This window comes from Portunus trituberculatus, chromosome 39 (genome assembly GCF_017591435.1).
Source record: "Portunus trituberculatus isolate SZX2019 chromosome 39, ASM1759143v1, whole genome shotgun sequence".
NCBI lineage: Eukaryota > Metazoa > Arthropoda > Malacostraca > Decapoda > Portunidae > Portunus > Portunus trituberculatus.
In genome coordinates this window covers 20,928,589-20,954,897 of record NC_059293.1, presented here as the reverse complement: position 1 = coordinate 20,954,897, position 26,309 = coordinate 20,928,589, and the positions used below count along the sequence as shown (strand labels likewise).

Below are 26,309 nucleotides of genomic sequence, written 5' to 3'. Positions count from 1 at the left end.
GGAAGTTATGAGAGGCAAGCAGTCAGACGGATGGAGGGTGGAGGAGAGGGAGGAAGGTGGGAGGGTAGGAAAGAGTGGAGAGAAAGAGGGGGAGAGGGAGAGAGAGACTATCAACCATCCACATAATAGATAGAGAAATAGTGATTAGAATAAGTACATCACACACACACACACACACACACACACACACACAGGGGGTAGGAAACAGGAGAGAGAGAGAAAGAAAAAATGAAGGATAGGGAGGAGGAGGGAGTGAGGAGAAAAACAAAGACGTAAGGTGGGTGGGTGAGGGAGAGGCTACCTAGGGTGTACTGGGAGTCGGGAAATGATAAAGGCTAGAAGGAAAACAAAGGTGGGTGAGGGAGGGAGAGGCTGCCAAAGGTGTACTGGGAGTCGGGAAATGATAAAGGCTTAAGAGGATCATTGTAGGAAAAAAAACAGCTAAAAAAAGGAGTTGAAATATTCGTACCTCGTAGACTCAAAGCCAAGTGAAGCCATAGCAAAGAAAACAGCACTTTTTACCTAACAAAAGCACGCATTCTCTACACGCACGACAGATACTGGTCAAGGGCGGCTATAAAAAAAAAAAAGAAACGTTACTGAAAATCCAAAAGAAAACGTAACAAAAGGATTAGCCAAAGTTTGAGAAGTATCTTGAGACTCTGCCGGGATCTCACTGAGGCAAAATATAACAATAGCCACTAAAGAATCTGGAATATTGATCAGCTATCTCGAGTGTCATTGGCTTATTATCGATAGCATACTTTGAAACGACACCAGACAATTTCTTCTAGTTTAATTAAGGAGATGCTGAAGATAAAATGTGATATGTAGGGGGGATAGATAGATAGATAGATAGATAGATAGATAGAGAGAGATAGATAGAGAGAGAGAGAGAGAGAGAGAGAGAGAGAGAGAGAGAGAGAGAGAGAGAGAGAGAGAGAGAGAGAGAGAGAGAGAGAGAGAGAGAGAGAGAGAGAGAGAATGAAAAGAAAGAGAACAAAGTGACAGGTGGTGAAGGAAATCAGTCAAGAAGTATTTAATAAAGAAACAAGAGAACTGAAGCCAATATAGAACGAACAATGCATCTTTCAAACAGCTTTTTGCAATGCCTCTTATATTTTGACCTTCCTATCCATCTACATCCTTTGAAACTCAGGGCCATATTCTAAAACACTTTGCTGTCTCACCATCAATGCTTTCCAAAGGCTCCAGATGAAGATACTAGTGTTTTTAAGAGTATTTCTATTGTTCTGGTGATAGATTGGCCAGATTTCTAATTTATTAAAAGGAGAAACTGTCTTGAAAACTCGGCTTGTTGTCTATGGACTTGGAAAATCGTCGTAGTGAGAGAGTAAGGTGTCACTACTTTTCAAAGGCTCCAGATGAAGATATTCGTGTTTTTAAGAGTATTTCTATTGTTCTGGTGATAGATTGGCAAGATTTCTAGTTTATTAAAAGGAGAAACTGTCTTGAAAACTCAGCTTATTGTCTCTGTGACCTTGGGAAAATTGTCGTAGTGAGAAGGGAAGACGTTTCTGAATACATACATTAGAACCACATGACACAACCATGACTCCAAAACACACACACCAAAATTAAGTCGAAGGTAACCAGAAGACGTCAACCAGCTATGAGAGACAAGAAGGAACAAGAATCACGAGATATTTCCTGTGAAAAGTGACCAGTGACTGAGAGAAAGCCACCTGTTGTCTCCCTTACTACGCTTCTTTAAAAGGTTACGCCGCCAAGACTTGCTGCTCCTCCTCCTCCTCCTCCTCCTCCCACCACAAACCCTGGCAACACGCCCTGGACACCTGCCTGGCTAAATGTCGCAGATAACGTCAGACACTTCCACTGCATGAGAGAAAGAAAAGGTGGAATGAATTGGTAGTTGAGTAACTTGGCCGGGGAGATGTCCGGGGGAGGATAGGTCCAAGGGGGGGGGAGGAATATGACCGCAGGGGAATATGTCAGGAGGAAAATGTCCAGTGGGGGATATGACCAGACCCCGTTCTTCTCACTTCTTTCTCCCTTTCCTTACGTTCTTCATCTCTTCCTTCTCTTCCCTTTCTTTTCTTTCCTTTCCCGTAAATATAAGCCTTCCCTTTTCTTCCCCTTTTCCATCTCCTTTCCATTTCTTCCCTTCCCCTTTCCCTCCCTTCTCTTTCTTCCCTTCCCTTTCCTTTTCTTTCCTACCTTTCCTTTAAATATATCCCTCCCCCTTCCTTCTATTTTCCTTCTTCTTTCCTTCCCCTTTCCTTCCCTTCCCTTCCCTACCCTTTCCTTTCCTTCCTTACCTTCCACGTGTGTCTGGCGCTGGTACTAAGGCAAGGAACTCAAGAACACTCACCTGGGGAAGAAAGAAACAAAACATTACACAAAAAAACACAAAGGAAGAACAAATGGGAGAAATATTGGGCAGAGAGAGAGAGAGAGAGAGAGAGAGAGAATATATTAATTAAAGCATGCAATATACATCTTCATCAAATAATAAAACTGTAAAGCAAATACAGACATACACTTTCATCTCTCTCTCTCTCTCTCTCTCTCTCTCTCTCTCTCTCTCTCTCTCTCTCTCTCTCTCTCTCTCTCTCTCTCTCTCTCTCTCTCTCTCTCTCTCTCTCTCTCTCTCTCTCTCTCTCTCTCTCTCTCTCTCTCACTCTCTCTTCTCATCCCTCTCATTCTCCCTCTCCTTTTCCCTCTCTCCCCCTCTGCCTCTCCCTCCTCCCCTCTCTCCCTTCTTTTCCTTCATAACTCCCTCCTCTCTCTGCCTCCCTCTGTCCCTCACCATCTCTCTCTCCCTCTCACTCTTCCTCGTCTCTCCCGCCGCTCGTTCCTGCCGCCTGCTGGAGGTGTGATGAGGTTACGGTCGCCGCGTCGCTCACACAGAGGAAGCATGAAGGAGCATAACGGAGTGACATGAATAATGCAACACCGTCCTTCATTACTGCGTCGGGTTATGCGCCAAATAGAACCACCCTACCAGGCCCTACCTCGCCTGACCTGACGTAACCTTACTTCCCTCGTCCCTGCCTCAGGACTGCTTGGGTGGGTGGATGGAGTGGTGGGTGGAAGGGAAGGGAGAGGTTGAAGAATGGTTGGACTGCAGGAGAATAGCAAGTACGAAGTGAATATAAGGTTGTATATGGAGATTGAAAGACCAGAGGGGTGATTTCTAGGCTTGGTTATTGAAGAGAGGTTGAAGAAGGGATGGACTGAAGGAGAATAGCAAGAATGAAGAGTATATAAGGAAGTATAAGGAGATCGAAAGAACAGAGGGGTAGTTCATAGGCTATTTTATTGTAGATGTTGGTGTAGAGAGGAAAGAAATGTGTCAGAGTGGTAAAAGGCGGTAAAATGGAGAGTGTGAGGATAAAGAGGGAGGAAGGAAAAGACGGAAGGAAGGAAGGAAGGAAGGGAGGAATAAATGAATGTAAGAAGAAAGTAAGATTGACAGAAAAGGAGAATTGGATAAATGAGTGAATAAATGAAGGAGGAGAGGAAGAAAAGGAATGAATAAAGACAGAAAGCTGGAAGTTAGACAGATGAAGGAGTGAAAGAGACGAAAGATTGGATAGATAAGACAAGAAATATGAAGAAACAAGTAGACTAACACGAGAAAGGAAGAGAAAGCACAGAGGTCAGTATTCAGAAACGCTTTACTCTCTCACCACGTCTATTTTCCAAGGCTACAGGGATGATTAGCGGGGTGTTCAAGAGTGTTTCACCAGTTAATAATATAGAAATCATGTCAGTCTTAAAACATTCTTCTCTCTCACCACGACTATTTTCCAAGGCCACAGAGATGATTAGCCGAATTTTTAAGTGTGTTTCTCCAGTAAATAATATAGAAATCTTGTCACTCTGCCTCTAGAACAGTAAAACAAACACCTTTTAAACAATCTTATCTCTCACCACGATTATTTTCAAAGGCCAAAGACACGATTAGCAGGATTTTTAAGTGTTTCTTCAGTTAATAATGCAGAAATCTTGTCACTCTGCCTCTAAAATCATAAAAAATCTTGAAAAGCATTCTTCTCTCACCACGACTATTTTCAAAGGCCACAGAGATGATTAACGGAGTTCTTAGAGTGCTTCTCCAGTTATTAACGTAGAAATCTTGTCACTCTGCCTCTAGAACCATAAAAAACAATCTTATACATTCTTCTCTCTCACCACAGAGATGATTAGAGTGTTTCTCCAGATAATGATGAAGAAATATTGTCACTCTGCCTCTAGAACCGCAAAATAACTTGAAAATAACTTGTGCAAATTTAAGTAAAGCTTTTTGAAAATAGTAGTGGTGAAGCACAGAAGAGTTTGAAAACACAAGAGACGCAGAGCCACGCACCGAGGAGCAGGAACAGGAAGAGGAAATTGTTGCTTTGAAATGAAGAAAAGAAAAAACAAAAGATAAGATAATAATTGATTTATGAAGGAGGAGGTGAAAGAGGAGGAGGAGGAGGAGGAGGAGGAGGAGGAGGAGGAGGAGGAGATGATGATGATGATGATACTGAAGCAAAGAGTGTAAGGAGAATGTTTGCATCTGATGGGGAAGCAACACAACACCAGATAGGAAACTCAGGAGAAGTGGCTTATTTTTCCTTTAAACTTCGCCGCTTCTTTAACTTGGATAATTCACTCAGGAAATAAGACCTCACTCGGGGCGCCACTGCTGGAGAACCTTCGCCTCAACCCCTCCAGTATCATGACGCGTTTCCATACTGATTATGCTTACTATTTGGTGATTTTACACAGCTTCGGGAACTCACGAGGGGGGTTAAAATAGTAAAGAGTCTAGCCATTAATTTTCTCACCTCCATAGAGCCTTCTAATGTAAGTAAAATTGTCTAATCACACCCAAAACTCAAGATAAAAATGTGGCCCAGTATCGAAGGGGATATATTGATTATACTTACTATTCAGTGATTTTACACAGCTTCGGGAACTCATGAGGGGGGTTAAAATAGTGAAAAGTCTAGCCATTAATCTTCTGACCTCCATAGAGCCTTCCTAATGTAAGTAAAACCATCTAATCACACTCAAAACTCAAGATGAAAAGTAAATCAGAACTGAAGGGGATATCACTCCTAACACAGACCATTAAGGCAACTAACATAACTATTTCAACGTGAAGATGTTTAAAAAGAACAGCGACTCTCAAGACATGTTTCTATGCATTATTTTGTGCTATATTTTGTAACAAGACAGGAAGACAAGACAATGTTACTTTATGGGTAGAAAAAAAAAATGTCTACTTCTCTTTCAACTCTTGGAAAGAAACACAAGGAGAGACGAAAGAGTTGGTTAATTTATCTCTCTCTCTCTCTCTCTCTCTCTCTCTCTCTCTCTCAAGCGCCATAACCTCACCTGACATCTATTAACCTTCGCCAGTCAATTTTGGTTCATCTCCTGTCACTGCTGATACACACACACACACACACACACACACACAGAGAGAGAGAGAGAGAGAGAGAGAGAGAGAGAGAGAGAGAGAGAGAGAGAGAGAGAGAGAGAGAGAGAGAGAGAGAGAGAGAGAGAGAGAGAGAGAGAGAGAGAGAGAGAGAGAGAGAGAGAGAGAGAGAGAGAGAGAGAGAGAGAGAGAGAGAGAGAGAGAGAGAGAGAGAGAGAGAGAGAGAGAGAGAGAGAGAGAGAGAGAGAGAGAGAGAGAGAGAGAGAGAGAGAGAGAGAGAGAGAGAGAGAGAGAGAGAGAGAGAGAGAGAGAGAGAGAGAGAGAGAGAGAGAGAGAGAGAGAGAGAGAGAGAGAGAGAGAGAGAGAGAGAAGAGAAGGTTTTATTGTGATTTTTCAAGATAGCTTCCTAATTGAGGCCTTTTTCCTCCTCCGCAAACTATCTCTCCTCTCTTTCCTTGGAGGCAATAGAGAGAGAGCGAGAGCGAGAGCGAGAGAGAGAGAGAGAGAGAGAGAGAGAGAGAGAGAGAGAGAGAGAGAGAGAGAGAGAGAGAGAGAGAGAGAGAGAGATGGCTGCGTTGGTCTGGTGTGATAAAGACAATACACTTTATGTTTTCCTGACAAAAAGAGCGAGTTTTGGCAGTGTTCTCTTACTGATGGGATGATTTGGTCAGAGTCCTCCATTACTGTGGGAAATGTAGTCATGAGAGTGGTAATAGTGAGGGTAGTAGTAGTAGTAGTAGTAGTAGTAGTAGTAGTAGTAGTAGTAGTAGTAGTAGTAGTAGTAGTAGTAGTAGTAGTAGTAGTAGTAGTAGTAGTAGAAGTAGTAGGAAGAGTTGGAAGAGGCAGAGGTGGAAGAAGAAAAGGAGTAGGAGGAGGAGAAGAAAAGGAAGAAGAAGAGAGGAGGAGGAGGAGAAGGGAAATAAAAAAGGAGGAGAGGTAGGAGGAGAAAAAGGATTTACATCAATTAAAAATGATAACAACAAAAATAAAAACAACAACAACAACAACAATAACAACAATATCATCCTTTCCAGAGAGAGAGAGAGAGAGAGAGAGAGAGAGAGAGAGAGAGAGAGAGAGAGAGAGATGCTGGCTAAGTTTCCTTCCTGCTCCATGATTCATAACTCTCGCAACTTCCGTCGACTTTCCAACAAGGAATTATAGAGGAGAGATTTGGCTCGCTGGGATGAGAGAGAGAGAGAGAGAGAGAGAGAGAGAGAGAGAGAGAGAGAGAGAGAGAGAGATAAAGAGAAACAAGAGAGACAATCGATAGGGGACAACCAATGCAGAAAAAAAAAGAGAAAATGAAAACAAGAAAACGAAGAAGCTGGAGAAAGAGAGAAAAAAAAATTGAAAGAGAGATAAAAGAAAATAAATGAAGAGAAACAAGAGGGGCCATTGAATAGGGACAGGCAATGCAGAATAAAGAATAGAAAAGAAGATACGAGTAAAATCCAGACGATGGAGAAAGCTGCAGAAACAAAGGAAGGAAGATGAAAGGCGGGAAATCTATCATATGTGTGTTATTAAGCCTGGTATTACGTCAAAGCTCGTGTTTGGAGACTATTTCTGCTTCACCTTAGAATTTAGAAGCCACATGAATCGTTGGTCTGTCTCGTTAAGTTACGTTAGGTTAGGTTAGAGATAATTAGTTAGTCTTTTTTACAAGGGTGTCGTGGTAGTGGAGGTGGTGGTTGTTATAGTAGTAGTGGTGGTAGTGGTGGTAGTAGTAGTAGTAATAGTGGTGGTGGATGGTGGTGGTGGTGGTGGTGGTGGTTGTAGGAATAGAAGTGGTAGTAGTAGTAGTAATAGTGGTGGTGGTGGTTGTGGTGGTGGTGGTGGTGGTGGTGGTGGTGGTCGTAGTAGTAGTAGTAGTAGTAGTAGTAGTAGTAGTAGTAGTAGTAGTAGTAGTAGTAGTAGTAGTAGTAGTAGTAGTAGTAGCAAGAGTAGTAACAGAGGTAGTATTATAGTCTCTCTCTCTCTCTCTCTCTCTCTCTCTCTCTCTCTCTCTCCTTCTTTCCTTATCCTCTCTCCACTTATCCAAACCTTTATCCTTCACATGTCTATCACCCTTTACTTTCCTCTACTCTCACCACCACCACCACTACCACCACCACCAACAACAACTCAACTACAGAAGGAAACGAGAAGGTTCATAAAGCACACTCTATGGAACGCCTTAACCTGAGGGGAGGACAGGGAGCGAGGACGGGGAAACAGTTCTAAAAATGCGTCATATCACCAGGAAGGCAGTGGCAGGGATTGGTCTGGAAGTTAATGCCCCATGTTGGAGAGGAGCCAGAGTGAAGGTGGAGAGATATGAGGGAAGGAGAGCGTGGCTGTTCCGAGGCAAGATAATGAGAGAGAGAGAGAGAGAGAGAGAGAGAGAGAGAGAGAGAGAGAGAGAGAGAGAGAGAGAGAGAGAGAGAGAGAGAGAGAGAGAGAGAGAGAGAGAGAGAGAGAGAGAGAGAGAGAGAGAGAGAGAGAGAGAGAGAGAGAGAGAGAGAGAGAGAGAGAGAGAGAGAGAGAGAGAGAGAGTAAAAATGTACGGTTTCTTTTAAAATAGAGAGGCAAAAATACATGGCCCTGTTCCGGTAGAGAATTGTATATGTATGTTTACTACCAAGAATGTTAGAAATGTTTGTTTTGCCTGCCTGTCTGCCTGTCTGCCTGTCTGTTTATCCCTCTGTCACACATAAGACCTAATTCAACACACAACACACAACACACACACACACACACACACACACACACACACACACACACACATACACAACACACACACACACATATGGCCGTGATATATCAATGCATACAAAAAACAGCTGACAGTTGCACCGTGGCTAAATGTAAATGTGTTCCCCTCTCCCTTGTTACAGAGAGAGAGAGAGAGAGAGAGGCAACGCTCCACTCCACGCCAAGGTCACCACCGCAGGACATACCGGTGAGAGAGAGAGAGAGAGAGAGAGAGAGAGAGAGAGAGAGAGAGAGAGAGAGGCTGAATAATGTGAATTCTTCCCTGAAAGTTGCTCATACTGTCACATCATCTCCCGCCACCCAACCTTCCCTACCACAGAGAGAGAGAGAGAGAGAGAGAGAGAGAGAGAGAGAGCATACTTTTTACCCTTTTAAAACCAAGGTAACCTACAATAGACTAGAAACAAGAAATATGAGACGGTAAATGATAGAAGAAAAAAAGGAAAAAAAGAAAGAAAGGAAGGGAAAGAAGAAAAGAAAGTATGGAGGAGGAAAAGAAAAGGAAAAAATGACCAAAAAGGCAAAAAAAAACCAGAAAAAAGAGAAGTAAGATGGAAGGATAAAAAAATGAAGGAACGAAGGAATGAAGGTAGGAAGGAAAGCGTGGGAAGTGAGAGGAGAAGGATAGATGCTAAAAGGGAAATGGAAGGAGATAAAAAAGGAGAAGGGAGAGAGAGTGGACGAGGAATACCAAAAAACCCAAGTGAATAAGAAGAGGGGAAGGAGAGAATAAGAGGAAAAGGAGAAGGAAAGAAGGATTAAAAGATGAAAGAGCGGAGGTGAAGTGTAGAAGGAAGGTGGAAAGAGAAAACGGAGGAAAGAAAGGAGAGAAAAAGCAGAGAGAATGAAGAAAGATAATTAGCAGAACAGAACAAAGTTAGAGAGAGAGCGTGAGAGAACTGCGGAGGTGAGAGAGAGTAAGAGAGAGAGAGAGAGAGAGAGAGAGAGAGAGAGAGAGAGAGAGAGAGAGAGAGAGAGAGAGAGAGAGAGAGAGAGAGAGAGAGAGAGAGAGAGAGAGAGAGAGAGAGAGAGAGAGAGAGAGAGAGAGAGAGAGACAGATAGACAGAGAGACAGAGAGACATATAGACAGACGGACAGACAAACAGACAGACAGAGAAACATAGAAAATCCAAAACACACAAATAAAACAACAATCAACAATAAACTCAAATACTGTCCTGAAAATAAGCAAAGCAGCTTCACAAGAGCTAGAATTACCAAAATAAATACGAATTAGGTTTAAATCACAGGTATAATTATGATAGTGGAGGCTCAGGTGTGTGATGGCCAGGTAGGAAACACGTGGCTGGAAATTAGCAAGAGTCTCAGGTAAGCTGTTTCACCTGGCCGTTTAATTAAGCTAAAATAGACCCAGAAATATAGAAAGAAGTGATTTTCCGTCTATTTAAGCTAAGATAGATCCAGAAATGTAGATATAAGTTGTTTTTCTGAGGTAAGCTGTCTCACCTGCCTGTCTAATTAAGCTAAAATAAACCTAAATATGTAGAAAGATGTTATTTTTTTTCTCAGGTAAGCTGTCTCACCTGCCTGGCTAATTAAGCTAAGGATACAAAAATATAGAAAGGTTTTATTTTTCTCTATTTTTTTTCTTTTTCCTTCCGTCTTCCGAAAGAGATAATTGGGGAAAGAAAGAGGATTAATATGTAAATTGCACCACAGAGAAAATTAATGTCCAGATGTATTTTTCCCCATGTGATTTTTCCTTTTCTTCTTTTCTTGTGTCTAGAAATATTTGCCAGTGTTATTTTTATTTGATTTTTCTTTGTTTTTCCCTCGACTTTGCTTTGTTTTTTGGTGTGTCCTGTTCTTCTTTTGTTTCTTATTGATTACTTCTCGTCTCTCCTTCATTATTTTGTCTGTCTTTGTTCTTGTTCTTGTTTCTTTTGTTTATTTGTTTGGATTTCTCATTCTTTAGTTATTTATGTCTGTTTTAACTGTCTGTCTGTCTTTCTGTCTGTCTGTCTGTCTGCCTGTCTTTCTGTCTATCTTTCTGTCTATCTTTCTGTCTGTCTGTCTCTGTCTGTCTTTCTGTTTGTCTTTCTGTCTGTCTGTCTCTGTCTATCTCTCTGTTTGTCCGCCTGTCTGTCTGTCTCTCTGTTTGTCCGCCTGTCTGTCTGTCTGTCTCTGTCTGCCAGTATCTCTCTCTCTCTCTCTCTCTCTCTCTCTCTCTCTCTCTCTCTCTCTCTCTCTCTCTCTCTCTCTCAACGTCTCCCTATAGAGCCATTACAAAGTTTCATCCACTGCCATTAAGAAACACGTGTTCTTTGGAAGCTTGGGACCATATTAAAACAGAGAGCCCATATTTTTCATTAAACTTTACAAAAATGGCTGAAAGTATCTAATGGAGAAGGACTGAGACACAAAGTTCTATATAGGAGAAGAATCACCATTACCTGCCATTTGTATTCTTGTGTTCTTCTCATTACTTGCTGAAATAGAGTTAGGGACACTGTAGAAAGAGGTACATTTTTTTTTTATTTATACCATGTGGGCTTTTCACGGGAATTTATGGGCTAAAGGGGGTACTTTTCGGGGTACCTCCTATGTCAAAGCCCACCCGCTAGGAAACCATTGCCCCGAGTGAGGAAGCCGAACCTACACTCGGACCGTGGACAGGATTCGAACCCGTGCGCTTGGGACCCCTCAGACCCCAAAGCACGCATGGTTCCACTGTACCACGGCGGCCTGTCTTCGTGTGTTGTTCGTTCATGCAGACAGACATGCAGAGTATATAGGAAGAAAGTTACCTCTATCATATATTACGAAAAGGTTCTTATGGATTAACCCTTTGAGTACCATGACGCGTTTCCATATTCATTCTGCTTACTATTTGGCGATTTTATACACCTTCAGAAACTTAAGTGGGGCATTAAAATAGTGAAGACTCTAGCCATTATTCTTCTGACCTCCAAAGATCCCTCCTAATGTAAATAAAAAGTCTAATCGTACACAAATCTCAAGGTAGATATGTGTCTCAGTATTGAAGAGGTTCACGCACAGATGGAGGCAAGGAAGTAGCATATACAAGAGGCTACGTCATTTCCATTAGTCTCTTCACACATGCGAACAGACACTGCAAAAAAATCACCTTCATATATTACCAAATGCTTCTTCCGTATTCATGCACAAATACAGAGGAAGGAAAAGCACATGCAAGAACACTCATTATTCGTGTTGTTTATTCATGCACCCAGACAGACACACACGCACAATGCACCGGGACTTTTGCAACACAACTATTACGTATGAATAAAACATATCTCGTTTACCTGCCACTTACACCGCGCCACAGTAACGGCGGGTATACACACTGACTCTCCGGCTACTTCTCAAAATTAATGTAATGTGAGTGTTGGAAGCATGGAAGTAACAGCGAGAGGAGATGATAGGGTGGTTTAAGGCTCTAAGTACATTATTTCTTCAGTCAGCCATGAAATAATAGGGTTAAAGTAATAATTTCAATAGAGTACACTGATGTTAAAAAGGATGATGGAAATAGTCGGGTAGTGGGAGCGAGAGAAGGTTAATGGTGTGGTTTAAGGGTCCTAGTACATTATTTCTTCAGTTAGCCATGAAATAATAGGGTTAAAGTAATATTTCAATAGACTACACTGATAAAAAAAAAAGATGCTGGTGTTTGTGGGGTGGTTAAAAGATTTTGCATTAGTTATTTCATTAGGCGTGAATGCATAACTTAATGGATGCTCTGGTGGAAGTTTAATGATTTCAATAGACACAGCTTTTAATAGAGTTAATGGGGATACCTCAAAGCTCTTAGTCCATTACCGTTTGGGCTGGTAATAAATGTGCTAAGTTAATTCAGTGTTTTGCTGCCTGTGCATAGTGTTACTTCAATAGACACCAGTAAAAAGTTAAAAAAACTCATGGATTTAATAGGCTTAGATCATACACACGGAGTAGAATTGGTGCAAGTTTACAGTATAATTTCAATAGATACATCAGTGGGAGTACAAAAAAACTAATGGATTTAATGGAGTTAGTTCATAGCTCATAGCACATTACCATTTAGAACAGCCAGAGACAAGAAGTAAAATGTTTTGGTAGAAGTTCACAGTATTATTTCAATAGAGACACATGACAGAGAGTACAAAAAGTAATGGATCTAATGGGGTTAGTTAATAGTTTATAATACTTTACCATTTAAACCAGCCAGAGACACGAAAGAGAATAATTTGCCCTAAGTTTACAGTATGATTTCAATAGACACATTACTGAAATTCCCCAAAAAAGTAATGGATTTAATGGGGTTAATTAATAGTTCATAACACATTACCATTTAGACGAGCCATAGAGACAGAATGTTTTGATGCAAGTTCACTGTATAAGTTAGATGGACGCCGCTGACAGGAGGATAATGGTGATGATGAATGATGGTGATGAACTGGTGATGATACGCTCTGGTGGCTCAGTGATACAGGGCCGCGCTCGATCCTGACTCACGGCAATCTTTCAGCGGGAGAAGTAGTGCTAATGTAAACCTTTGGTGACGCCACATCGAGCTTACCAATACACTATGGCCCTAATTCTGAAACACTTTGCTCTCTCACCATTCATTGCTATTCGAAGACTCCAGCTGAAGATACTCGTGTTTTTAGAAGTGTTTTTTTTTTTTTATTATTCTGGCGATAAATTGGTAAGATTTTTAGTTATTTAATTCCTTGAGTACCATGATGCGTTTCTATACTCATTTTGCTTACTATTTACTTTTATACAGCTTCAGAAACTTATGTAGGGGATTAAAATAGTGAAGACTGCAGCCATTAATAATCTGACCTCCATAGACTCTTCCTAATGTCAGTAAAATGGTCTAATCGTACACAAGTATCAAGGTAAAAATGTGTCCCACTACTGAAGGAGTTAAAAGGAGAAACTGTCTTGAAAACCCCGCTAGTTGTCTCTGTGGCCTTGGAAAATTGTCGTAGTGAGAAAATAAAGTGTTAAGAGTGTTTTTGTGGTTTCTTGTGATGGATTGGCAAGATCTCTAGTATATTAAAAGGAGAAACTGTCTTGAAAACCCCGCTAATTGTCTCTGTGGCCTAAAAGATTGGAAAGAATTAACCAAAAGACAGGACAGATAGGTTAAGTTACATTTGATCTAGTAAAGTAAGGTTAAGTTATTCAAAGATAGCTATGAGTTAGATTAGATGGTGGTAGAAGGTCACAGGTCAAGGCCAACAAAATATATATAGAAAAAAAATCGGTCAGTAATGATGAAACTCGCCCTATACAAGATATCATGCGCCGGGACAAAGAGGAAATGACACACGTGGCTATTACCGTCACGCTCACGAGCCCCAGTGTGTCCCGGCAGGAGTATTACCGGTGCATGGGGAAGGAAGGACGCTCAGACAACTCCCTCATCAACTACCTCGCCTGTCACCTGTATTACTGCCATTACTAGACCATTACTACTATTACTTCACTGGGTTCTGTTACTTCCATTACCTCCATTATCTTGCACGATACGATGACACGAAGCGCTACCTGAGATGGATTTAATAGTTGCAGAAATATATAGTGATACATTCCATTATTACTACCATTTCTAGACCATTACTTCCATGTGGTTCTGTTACTTCCATTATCTACATTGCACGATATAATGACACGAAGATAGATTTAATAGTTGCAGAAATATTGATAGAGAATCCATTATTACTGCCATTACTAGACCATTAATGCCATTACTTCCATGTGGTTCTATTATTTCCCTTATTTCCATTACATTGCACGATACAATAACATGAAGATGGATTTAATAGTTGCAGAAATATTGATAGAGAATTCATTATTACTTTATCCATTACTAGACCATTATTACTATTACATCTCTCGAGTCTATTACTTCCCTCATCTCCATTACCTTGCACGATACAATGACACGAAGCGTTTCTAAAATGGATTTAATAGTTGCAGAAATAGTAAAAGAGATTTCATTATTATTTTCCTATAATTTGTTTTATGTAAGAGGAGGAAAACTGGCCAAGGGAAACACAAATGTAAGAAAAAAAGGCCCACTTATTTGCCAGTCCCCTTGCAGGACAGAGAGAGAGATAGCAAAAATAAATGGGTAAATGTCTTGAAATTTGCCTTTTAAATGAAGTCAATGCATAGGAAGTTGGAAATACAGAAGCAGGTTGGGAGTTCCAGAGTTTACTATTAAAAGTCACAGTGCGGTAGTCAAAATAAATCAATAAGTGTCTTGAAATCTCCCTCTTAAATGAAGTCAAGGCATTAGAAGTTGGAAATACAGAAGTTTAATAGTTTACTATTACTTTCATTATTTTTATATCCTTGCACGACACGATGATAAGATGTTACGTGAGATGGAAAGATTAAATAGTCGCAGAAGTACTTTTTATAAATTACACTGTTACTTTGCTACGATTACCATTACTACCATTATCTCCATCACCGTGCACGATACCAAAAGATCCTGAGAGTGAGAAACAGAAATAGTTACACAGATAGAAACCGAAAAAAAAATACTCTGTTACTATAAGCAAAAAGTAAACAACTATCAATACACTACAAAAAATACAGTAACACAAATTCAACACAAAGATTTTCCACTTAGCTCATAACAAGTAACTCAAATCGAGGCTCCAGAAGTGCGGGTGAATGATGGAACACTTAAGTAAATGAATAAAATGAATGAATGAACAGACCACATAATCTCTCTTACCTGACTGCCAGCCCTGACCACAGAACACCACTGCACTCACCCCAACCCTGTCCCCTCGGTCACACAGGCGATGGGAGGAAGGGTGGGGGGGGGTCAGTAACTCTCACCAGGACCCCTTTGGTTGTCATGGCGACCCCCAGTAGGACACACCATCCCTCAGTGTCCATGCACGTTAAATATTTAATCCTAGAGTCGAAAGCTGACTATATCCAGCTAGGTGACTTCCCCTTCTCTTCCTCTTCTCTTCCCCTTCTTTTCCCCTTCTTTTCCCCTTCCCTTCCCCTTCCCTTCTCCTTCTTTTCCCATTCAGTCTTATTTTTCTATTACTCTTTCCTCGTCTTCTCTCTTTCTCTTTCCTCGTCCTATTTTCTTTTCCTTTCCCTTCCCCTTCTTTTCCTCATTCCCTCATCTTCTCTTCCCCATTTCTTCCTTTCCTGTTCCTCTTCTTTCGTCTTCTTCTCTTCCCCTTCTCTTCTCTTTTTCCCCTTCCTTAGTCCTTTTGTCTTCCCCTTTCCTCGTCCTCTTCTCTTCCCCATCTCTTCCTTTCCTCTTCCTCTGCTTTTATCCTTTCCTTTCGCTTCTATTTATCTTATGCTCCCTTTTTCTTTCCTCTCTCTTTTTCCTCTTCTTTTCTCTGTCTTCCTTTCCTCTTCCTCTTCTTTTACCTTTTCTTCCCCTTCACCTTCTCTTCCCCTTATGCCTCTTCTTCTCTTCCCCTTCTCTTCCCAATTTCTACTTTTTTTCTCATCTAAACTTAACACAACAACTTAAACACGTAGAAATAAAGAGCCAAACTTCCTAATTGAATACCAAGAACTATATTCTACCCACCTTCTCTTGTTCTCCTTCCCCTTTGCTTCTCTCCCCCTTCCCCCGTCCTTTCACGCCTCTTCGACCTCTCCTGCAGTGTAAGTGACAGTTTCCTACAGCTACATGCAAAGAAGGCTCGTGTTTTCTATGGTTCTCTAAGTTAAAAGCACTAAAATTCTCTACAGGTGGTTCTTCCGTGTGTGTGTGTGTGTGTGTGTGTGTGTGTGTGTGTGTGTGTGTGTGTGTGTGTGTGTGTGTGTGTGTGTGTGTGTGTGTGTGTGTGTCCCGTAAAAATGCCACGTATGGAAAATAATATCGCAAGGCAGGAGGAAGAGGAAGAAGGAAGGGAGGAGGGAAGGAAGGAAGGAAGGAAGGAAGGAAGGAAGGAAGGAAGGAAGGAAGGAAACAGAGAGAAAAAACAAAACAAAAAGACATAAAAATGAGAAACGAGACGGAAGAAAGAAGAGAGAGAGAGAGGAGAGAGAGAGAGAGAGAGAGAGAGAGAGAGAGAGAGAGAGAGAGAGAGAGAGAGAGAGAGAGAGAGAGAGAGAGAGAGAGAGAGAGAGAGAGAGAGAGAGAGAGAGAGAGAGAGAGAGAGAGAGAGAGAGAGAGAGAGAGAGAGAGAGAGAGAGAGAGAGAGAGAGAGAGAGAGAGAGAGAGAGAGAGAGAGAAAGAGAGAGCGAAAGTGAGAGGGAGAGAGCCAGGTAGTAGGAAAGGGTAAGGAGGAGACGAAAGGAAAGGACAAGAAAACACCAACGGCTGGACACACGTTATTTTGGCAGTAAATTTCCGCCTTCCACTACGCAGCCCGTCCACGTTAGGTCGTTCAGCGGGGAAGTCTTGTATCTGCGACCATTCACTTCACACATGGACACTTTCAGACGGACAGGAGCAACACAAAGACTCCAGATAAACAGTTCTTGTCGGGAGAGAGAGAGAGAGAGAGAGAGAGAGAGAGAGAGAGAGAGAGAGAGAGAGAGAGAGAGAGAGAGAGAGAGAGAGAGAGAGAGAGAGAGAGAGAGAGAGAGAGAGAGAGAGAGAGAGAGAGAGAGAGAGAGAGAGAGAGAGAGAGAGAGAGAGAGAGAGAGAGAGAGAGAGAGAGAGTGTTTGTGTGTGTGTGTGTGTGTGTGTGTGTGTGTAATAATAATAATAATAATAATAATAATAATAATAATAATAATAATAATAATAATAATAATAATAATAATATACGGTTTATTAATTTTGGGGGGACATTAAAACAATGAACTGAAATGCTTAACCTAACTATGGATCTGTGTGTGTGTGTGTGTGTGTGTGTGTGTGTGTGTGTGTGTGTGTGTGTGTGTGTGTGTGTGTGTGTGTGTGTGTGTGTGTGTGTGTGTACGTGTGTGTGCGTGCGTGTGCGTGTCTGCATGTCCACTGTCTGTCTGCCTCGTCTGTGAATCTGGAAAACTGCAGCAGGGCGGAGGAGGGAAGGGAAGGGAAGAGAAGGGAAGGGAATGGAAAGAGAGAGAGAGACTTGTATGAATAAACCATCAACACACACACACACACACACACACACACACACACACACACACACACACACACACACACACACACATGGGTCTTTCCTTCATCAATACATAAGCACACCCACGCTCTGTCACCTTCCTAATGCATCTAAAACTTTCACCACTACCTCGCTACCATGTGCTGCCTCCCGCACCGCCTCGGGAACCACACCTCAGCTTCACACCTCCACCACTCCCACCAGACGCGACTCGGACCAAAAATAAATCATTCCAGCCCTTCCCTCAAGACACGACACGCCAGGGATTCATTGTAAATATTGTATGGTCATTAATCTTGTGTCTGTCCGTGTGTCTGTCTGTTGATATCTATGTATTCATGTGTCGTTGGTATGTATTAGGTGTTTATTATTTGCCTGTCTGTCTGTCTGTCTGTTTTTATACATATTCGCAGCTGTATACTAAAATTTTTACATGTTTTCTGTATACAGTAAATATATCTGTTATAAAAATAGAGTTTCATGCAATTGCAGACACGGACTAACACACACACACACACACACACACACACACACACACACACACACACACACACACACAAAGAATAAAAAGATGACATAATCAGAGAGGAGGGACTGTGTGGGATGTTCTTCTTGCATTATTGAAAAAGGGAAGGGACAACAGAAAGAACCTCCTACTTCAACTCTTTTTCTTATTCCTCCTCCTCCTCCTCCTCCTCCTCCTCCTCCTCCTCCTACTGTTTCTAATCCATCTCCTCTTCTACTTCTTCTTTCTCCTTTTTCTCCTCCTACTCCTCCTCCTCCTTCTCCTCCGCTTCCTCTTCCATCTCTTCCTCTTTCTCTTCCTCCTATTACTACTCCTCCTTCATTTCTCCTTTCTCTCTTAATCCCATCTTCCTCCTCCTCTTCGTCTTCGTCCTCCTCCTCCACCACCACCACCTCTTCCTCCTCCTCCTTTCTCTCTCCTCCTCGACACGTTTCCATCCTTTCTCAGTCCCAGTCTTCTTTTAATGATAATATATTGAAGTAAGGAACCTGAGTCAAGTAAGTTAAGTAAATTCTTTTTCTCTCCTTCATATCTTTTTTTTATCACTTTGTTGTGTTTTATTTTCATTTTCTTTCCTTTGTTTCTTGTTTTCTTGTTTAATTTTGTTCTATTTCCTCTTTTCTTCTTCTTTCATCTTCTTACTTTGGTGTTTTCTCCTTTGTCTTTTTTTTTCATTTCGTTATTATTTCTCTCTCTCTCTCTCTCTCTCTCTCTCTCTCTCTCTCTCTCTCTCTCTCTCTCTCTCTCTCTCTCTCTCTCTCTCTCTCTCTCTCTCTCTCTCACGTTACCCTCCCAAAGGACGGACAAGTACATCAAAAGTTCATAAATATGCCAGGAATATTACATTTTTATCCATACCTCCTCCTCCTCCTCCTCCTCCTCCTCCTCCTCCTCCTCCTCCTCCTCCTCCTCCTCCTGAAGATCATACCCGAATACGTGAAGGGAATGGAATAATGTAAAAAAATATATATGCATAAAAAATAGACAAGAAAAAAAATCCTTCTTTAAAAAAACATAAAGAGGAAATAAAATGAGTAAAAAATAAAAGTGAAGGAACGAATAAGATGTTGCAAGAATTTGAGTTTTTTTCTTTGTTTTACTGACGCAGGAAATTAAACAGAAGGACGAAATGCAGAGAGGAATAAGAGAAAAAGGAGGATAACAATATATACAAGGTCCTTTTCTTTTTCCTATACAGTATGGAACGAAAAGGTGAAGAAAACGATAAGAGATAGATGAATAGATAGAAATATAGACAGATCAATAGATAAATAGATAGATAGATATAGGGATAGATAGATAGATATAATAGATAAAACGAGAGAAAGATACAGTGTTGAAGAAAAAGGTGAAGGAAACGATAAGAGATAGATGGATAGATAGATAAATAGATGGATAGATTGAAATAGATAAATAAATAAATAGATAGATAGACTAATATATAAATAGATAGATAGATAGATAGATAGATAGATAGATAGATAGATAGATAGATAGATAGATAGATAGATAGAGAGAGAGAGAGAGAGAGAGAGAGAGAGAGAGAGAGAGAGAGAGAGAGAGAGAGAGAGAGAGAGAGAGAGAGAGAGAGAGAGAGAGAGAAAGGACCCAAACCCTGACATTACGTACATCTATGAACGTGTGTGTGTGTGTGTGTGTGTGTGTGTGTGTGTGTGTGTGTGTGTGTGTGTGTGTGTGTGTGTGTGTGTGTGTGTGTGTGTGCATGCGCGCGAGAGCTGGTGAGGTCGCTTTAATCACATTCCCTTTATACAAATTGGGTTGAATTCAATGGCTGTGAAATAAATGCTTTTAGAGAGAGAGAGAGAGAGAGAGAGAGAGAGAGAGAGAGAGAGAGAGAGAGAGAGAGAGAGAGAGAGAGAGAGAGAGAGAGAGAGAGAGAGAACACGCTATACCAAGATTACCTAGAAAAGAACGAGCTCAAAGATTAACATAATGAGATGCAGAATTATATATGTTAATGCCCACCAAAAATTTATGTACGTAAAATGCTCCGCTAATTACAACGCCACGTTATTAAGTTAAGCTATAATATATAAGATTAGGTGAGGCTAGCTCGTGCAGAGGTACGTAAAGATAAGTTAGGTTAGGTTAGGTTAGGTTGAATTAGGTTGGGTTAGGTTAGGTTAGGTTGGGTTGGGTTAGGTTAGTTTAAGTTAAGTTAGGTTAGGTTAGGTTAGGTTGAATTAGGTTGGGTTAGGTTAGGTTGAGTTAGGTTAAGTTAGGTTAGGTTAGGTTAGGTTGGATTAGGTTGGGTTAGGTTAGGTTAGGTTAGGTTGGGTTGGGTTGGGTTGGGTTAGGTTAGGTTATGTTGGGTTGAGTTAGGTTAGGTTAGGTTAGGTTAGGTTGGGTTAGGTTAGGTTAGGTTAGGTTAGGTTAGGTTAGGTTAGGTAAGATTAGGTTAAGTTAGGTTTGGCTATGTTAAGGTTCAGTTGGGTTATGTTTCCTTCCGTTAGAGCCATTAGGACAGGCCTTTTATTCATAGGTTAGGTAATGTTAGATATGATTAGGTACGATCAGGTTACGTAAGATTAGCTTAGATAAGGTTAAGTACGTTTATACTACATTAAAATACTTTAGATTAGATAAGAGAAGACTACAAGCATGATTGGGTTAGATAAGGCTCAGAAGGTAAGACAATATAATATCAAATGAGATTAAGACTATGTTAGATCAGCTTAAGCAAGTCTAGACAGTGTGCAGCTCAACCAGACGTAAATGAAAACAAATGACAACAACTGAGACACAACGAGACAACACCTTCTGGAAACACTGCAAGGTTATGTTCCACTTCTGAAATTAAATTGTCGGGGCATTCCGCAGATGACGTCCAGAGGTGGTGGTGGTGGTGGTGGTGGTCAGGACGGAGACACAATAAGATGAAAGTTAGTGAAGGCAGATCAAGGTTGTGCTCCACTTTTGAAATGAAACTGTCAGGGACTCAAGGAGACACAACATTGGCAGAGGAGAAAGTGGTGACAAGAGGGAGCGGCGAAGGGAAGGATCATGGCAGGGAGAGAGAGAGAGAGAGAGAGAGGGAGACGGAGAGGGAGAGATGGACAGACAGACACACAGACAAATGCAAGGACAAAGAAACTAAGGTAAAAAATTAACAAAAGAAAAAAAAATCTTATACTTTTACTATCCTTATACACACACAAAACACAAAAGCTTCCACAAAACAACATCTTCATTTGTGTTCTATTTTGTTTCTATCTCTCCATCTCTCCTATTTCTCCATAATCTCTCCTCTCCTTTACTTCAAAACAAGATCTTCCTTTGTGATCTTTGCTGTTTCTATCTCTCCATCTCTCCTTTCTCTCCATAATCTCTCTTTGCTTTATCTTTTGTCTACACATCCTCGTGAGAAGCAAAGAATATTATGTGGTGATTATTGTTCCTTCTTTATGTTCCTTTGTGTGTTTGTTGATGAGAGAGTGGGCTCGGGGTAGTAAGAGGGAGTGTGGAGGAAACTCTTACCTCTCTACTCTCACTTCCCACTTGTCTTCTCTCCGCAACATTTCTTCTCCCTTTGCTTCATTTCTCTTCTAAACACCAAACACGTTCCTCCGGGTTGCAACTTTCCCTCCAGCAGCTTCTCCCCCTGTCAGCCATTTCTCTCCAACGTCTATGCTTTATTTCTCGAAACAAACACTACCACCACCACTACCTTTACCTCCTCCTCCTCCTCCTCCTCCTCCTCCTCCTCCTCCTCCTCCTCCTCCTCCTCCTCCTCCTCCTTCTCCTCCTCCTCCTCCATTAGCCACACTTGTCTCTACTAGGCACACTCTTCTCTCTAATCCCTTCTCTCTAAAGGAAAATTCTCTCTCCCCTGTGGTTCCTCCTTCTCCGGGCGTAGTTTTCCTCCAAAGTGTCTCATTTTTCCTCTACTTTCCTCCAATGGTCGTTCGTTTCTCTCCATTAGTTACAGTGGCGGGCAGGTGAGCTTTCCTCCGCCAGGTGGGTCGTTTGCTCCGAGAAGGTCATTTTGCTTCTCACTTCATCAATTTCGTGTGTGTGTGTGTGTGTGTGTGTGTGTGTGTGTGTGTGTGTGTGTGTGTGTGTGTGTGTGTGTGTGTGTGTGTGTGTGTGTGTGTAAGGTTGCGTGTGTGTATTTTTAGTCAGTCCATAAAGGAAATTGTATTAGAAAAAGTAATGGTTATCGTTCCTAACACAAATTATTTCCACGACCGTTCCTACCACTACCACCACCACCACCACCCCACCACCACCACCACCACCACCACCACCACCACCACCACCACCACCACCACCTCCACCACCACCTCCAAGGCCGCAGCTCACAAAGACACGCAGTTTTCCTATATTTAGAACACTCAAGCCCACCGTAAAAGCAAGACGAAGACGAAGAAGAAGAAGAAGAAGAAGTAGGAGACGAAAATAATAACAAGAGCAAAATAAAAACCCTCGTATATTCTTCTCTCCAACAACAACAAGACGTGTCAGCGAAATTAAAATGTATCCACGCCAAACTCTGCAATTATTCTGTCATTTAATCTGAGAAAGAGGGCTTTGTTCGCTCGTTGGCCACACACACACCCACCCACCCAGCTACACACACACACACACAGAGACGTATTAGCGTGTTTGAACTTTGCAGACTGTCGTGATGTAGTCTCATTTGAGTCGTTAAGGGAAAGGAAGGCTGGGTAGGAAGAAAGGGAAGGGGGTAGCAAGCCTTGTCTCTGCTGGTGGTGACGTCTTAGAGGAAAGGAAGGGACGAAGAGAGGAAGGGAGCGGAGGGGGACACTGTCTGCTGAGAGAATGGGGAAGCTGGGGGGGATAATTGTCTGATGGCGGGGGAGTAGGAGTTTAAGACTTGCCCTAGGGAAGAGAAGAAGGAGGAGGAGGAGGAGGAGGAGGAGGAGGAGGAGGAGGAGGAGGAGGAGGAGGAGGAGGAGGAAGAGAAGAAGAAAACGAATAAGAATAATAAGAACAAGAACAAGAAGAATAAGAACAAGAAGAAAAAGAACAACAACAACAACAACAACAACAACAACAACAACAACAACAACAACAACAACAACAGGAAGAACAGGCAGAAGAAAAAAAGAACTAAAAAGAACAAGAACAAGAACAAGAACAAGAAAGAGAAAGAGAAAGAGAAGGAGGAGAAGGAGGAGAGAAACAAAGGAAAAAAAATAGCAGATCAGTAGTGAATCCGCTGACCACCGTGAACCTGTTTGTGCTAATCTAAAGTAAGAGATGCAGTATAATAAAAAAAAAAAAAAAGGAGAAGGGTAGAAAGAAGAAGAATTAGCTACACCAGAAGAGACAGCCACGAACACAAGCAGGATGAATATAATCTTTCAACTCAACCTTCCTTCCATCACTCCAAGTTCATATCCACTACAACATCATAGCGACAAAGCCTCAGACCATCCCACACTGACACAGCAATTATGTCTCAGTAGAATCCGTAAAATCAACACCTTTTATCTTGATCATTGCATTTCAGTCATTGCAGAAAGGCTATTTAGACGGTGTTGTGAGGCTTATAAGTAGTTTTTTTGTACATGAGTGGTGCTTTTAGTTAATATAGGAAGACATGTTCGGATTCTTACAGTTAGAGAATATACGAGGTTAGTATTTATTAGAGTAAGTTGGTTGTTTTTAGTTAATTAAGGAAGGTATGTCCAGATTCTTACAATTAGGGAATATACAACGTGAGTATTTATATGACTAAGTTTGTTGACTTTGTATAAAGACTACCAAATATAGACCTGATGATTTCTTGTAGTTTCTCTTATATTCTTATGTTTTTTTGTGGTTTAAAAGGAAAGTGAGGAAAGTGAAGTAATTCATAGCAAGATATTACATGCTCCTTTCTATACATATACTATTTTTACCTTCACGGATGATACACTAAATTAATTTCTTGGAAGCTGATTTAGCAAGAGTAGAGATGTGAAATTTCCAGTTTAGATTTTTAGTGAAGGATAGACCGAGTGTGTTTAATGTAGAGGAGAGGGAAGTTGAGTGTTATTGAAGAAGAGAGGATAGTTGTCTGGAAGGTTATGTCGAGTAGATAGTTGTAGAAATTGAGTTTTGAGGCATTGAACAAAACCAGGTTTTCTCTGCCCCAATCAGAAACAAGTGAAAGATCAGAAGTTAGGCGTCCTATAGCATCTCGCCTTGAGTCATTTAATTGTTGTTGGGTTGGGCGTCTGTTGAACGCTGTTGAATAATGCAGGGTGGTATCATCAGCATAGGAGTGGATAGGGCATTGAGTCAGATTTAGGAGATCATTGATGAATAATAGAAAGAGAGTGGGTGATAGGACAGAACCCTGTGGAACACCACTGTTGATAGTTTTAGGGAAGAACAGTGACCGTCTACTACAGCAGCAATAGAACGATCGGAAAGGAAACTGGAGATGAAGGTACAGAGAGAAGGATAGAATCCGTAGGAGGGTAGTTTAGAAATTAAAGATTTGTGCCAGACTCTATCGAAGGCTTTCGATATGTCAAGGCCGACAGCAAAGGTTTCACCGAAGTCCCTAAAGAGGATGACCAAGATTCAGTTAGGAAAGTAAGAAGATCACCAGTAGATCTGCCTTTACGGAAACCATACTGGCAATCAGAGAGAAGGTTGTGAGCTGATAGATGCCTCATTATCTTCCTATTAAGGATAGACTCAAAGGCTTTAGAAAGGCAGGAAATCAAAGCTATAGGGCGGTAGTTAGAAGGATTGGAGTGGTCACCTTTTTAGGGACAGGTTGAATGTGAGCAAACTTCCAGCAAGAAGGATAAATAGAAGTAGAGACACAGATGAAAGAGTTTGACCAGGCAGTGAGCGAGTTCGGAAGCACAGTTTTTGAGAACAACAGGAGGGACTCCATCCGGACCGTAAGCCTTCCGAGAATCAAGGCCAGAGAGGGCCAGGAAAACGTCTTTATAAAGAATTTTAATTTTAGGGATGAAGTAGTCAGAGGGTGGAGGAGTAGGAGGAATATGCCCAGAATCATCCAAAGTTGAGTTGGTAGCAAAGGTTTGAGCGAAGAGTTCAGCTTTAGAAAAGAAGAGACAGCTGTAGAGCCATCTGGATGAAGTAAAGGAGGGAAAGACGAAGAAGTAAAGTTGTTAGAGATATTATTGGCTAGATGCCAGAAATCTCGAGAGGAGTTAGAATTGGAAAGACTTTGACATTTTCTATTGATGAAAGAGTTTTTAGTAAGTTGGAGAATAGATTTGGCATGATTACGGGCAGAAATATATAGGGCATGAGTTTCAGCAGTTGGATGGCTACGGAACCGTTTGTGAGCCGCCTCTCTATCATTGACAGCACGAGAACAAGCAGAGTTAAACCAAGGCTTTTTAGCTTTAGGGTTAGAGAAAGTATGAGGAATGTATAGCTCCATGCCAGAGATAATCACCCTGCGTGGAATTGTTTAAGTTAGGATATACAGATGGAGAGTGACGTGAGGGAGAGCATTCATAACAAGATATTGCTCCCGTCAGACAATTCTATGCCTCCCAAAGTCCAGGTATTCCACAACAGAGGTCCCGGGTCAGTCAGTCACCACCACCACCACCACCACCACCACCACCACCACCACCATTCCTGTTTTCTTGTTTGTATTATTTATTATTGTCATTTTTTTGTTGCTTCGTGAGAAAGAAAAATATGGCAGTGTTTTCTTTACAAGTACTTTTTTTTTTCCTATTACCGAACACAACACTGAGGCAGAAAGTCCCCGTCTCACTATCACCACCACCATCACCATCACTATCATTACTATCATTATCTCCATCACTGTCGACACTCATCATAACCTTCACCACCATCACCACCACTATCACCACCAACACTCCACCACCACCACCACTTAATATCAAGCCACACAGGGACTAGTATTTATTTATATGCGTATGACTTCACTCTGCATTTGACAGCTTATGATTTTTTTCTGCTCCATCCATATATATTTTTTCATGTTTTTTCCCCTTTAGTTCTAAAAAAAATTCTGGTCTATAAAAAAAACTACTAAAAAAAGAGGTCTTATAGAGATAAAATATATATGTGAAGACTGAATATTTTGCGTTTAACCCCTTCAATACTAGGACACATTTTTACCTTTAGATTTGGATATGATTAGACGATTTTATTGACATCAGGAAGAGTCTATAGCTGTCAGGAGTTTAATAACCACAGTCTTCACTATTTTAATCCCCCACCTGAGTTTCTGAAGCTGCATAAAATCACCAAATAGTAAAGAAAATGAATATAGAAACACGTCATGGTACTGAAAGGGGTTTAAACAGAACACTCAACGAAAAGAAATGAAGGAATAAAGAGACGGAAAGAAGGATGGGAGAGAAGGAGGAGGAAAAGAAGGAAAAGAGATGGAAGGAATTAAAATGAAGACAGAAAGAATGAAAGAGGGAAAAAAGAAGAAAAGAAAGTAGAAAGAAAGGAGTTAGCTTTAGTAATACTCGTGCAATTCCACTCATTCCTTCTTTCCTCTTTTTCCTGGACTCGTAACCAAAAAATACCAAAA

At 41.2% G+C, this 26,309-nt stretch overlaps 2 protein-coding genes across 5 annotated transcripts in view; one reads left to right on the top strand and one right to left on the bottom strand.

The window, feature by feature from the left end:
* LOC123515584 (pseudouridine-metabolizing bifunctional protein C1861.05-like) overlaps positions 1 to 26,309 on the bottom strand; it is a 321,550-nt gene that overhangs the window by 220,715 nt on the left and 74,526 nt on the right. The gene's annotated exons all lie outside the window — the stretch shown is intronic.
* LOC123515587 (leukocyte antigen CD37-like) overlaps positions 1 to 26,309 on the top strand; it is a 280,350-nt gene that overhangs the window by 189,144 nt on the left and 64,897 nt on the right. The window contains exon 4 of one of the 3 annotated variants that reach the window (XM_045274342.1): positions 8,304 to 8,360. The exons of 1 other annotated variant lie outside the window; for it this stretch is intronic. The gene's annotated coding sequence lies outside the window, so the exon portion shown is untranslated. Of the gene's footprint in view, positions 1 to 8,299; positions 8,361 to 26,309 lie in introns of all 3 variants that reach the window. One more of the 3 variants, XM_045274341.1, reaches the window with a different exon arrangement.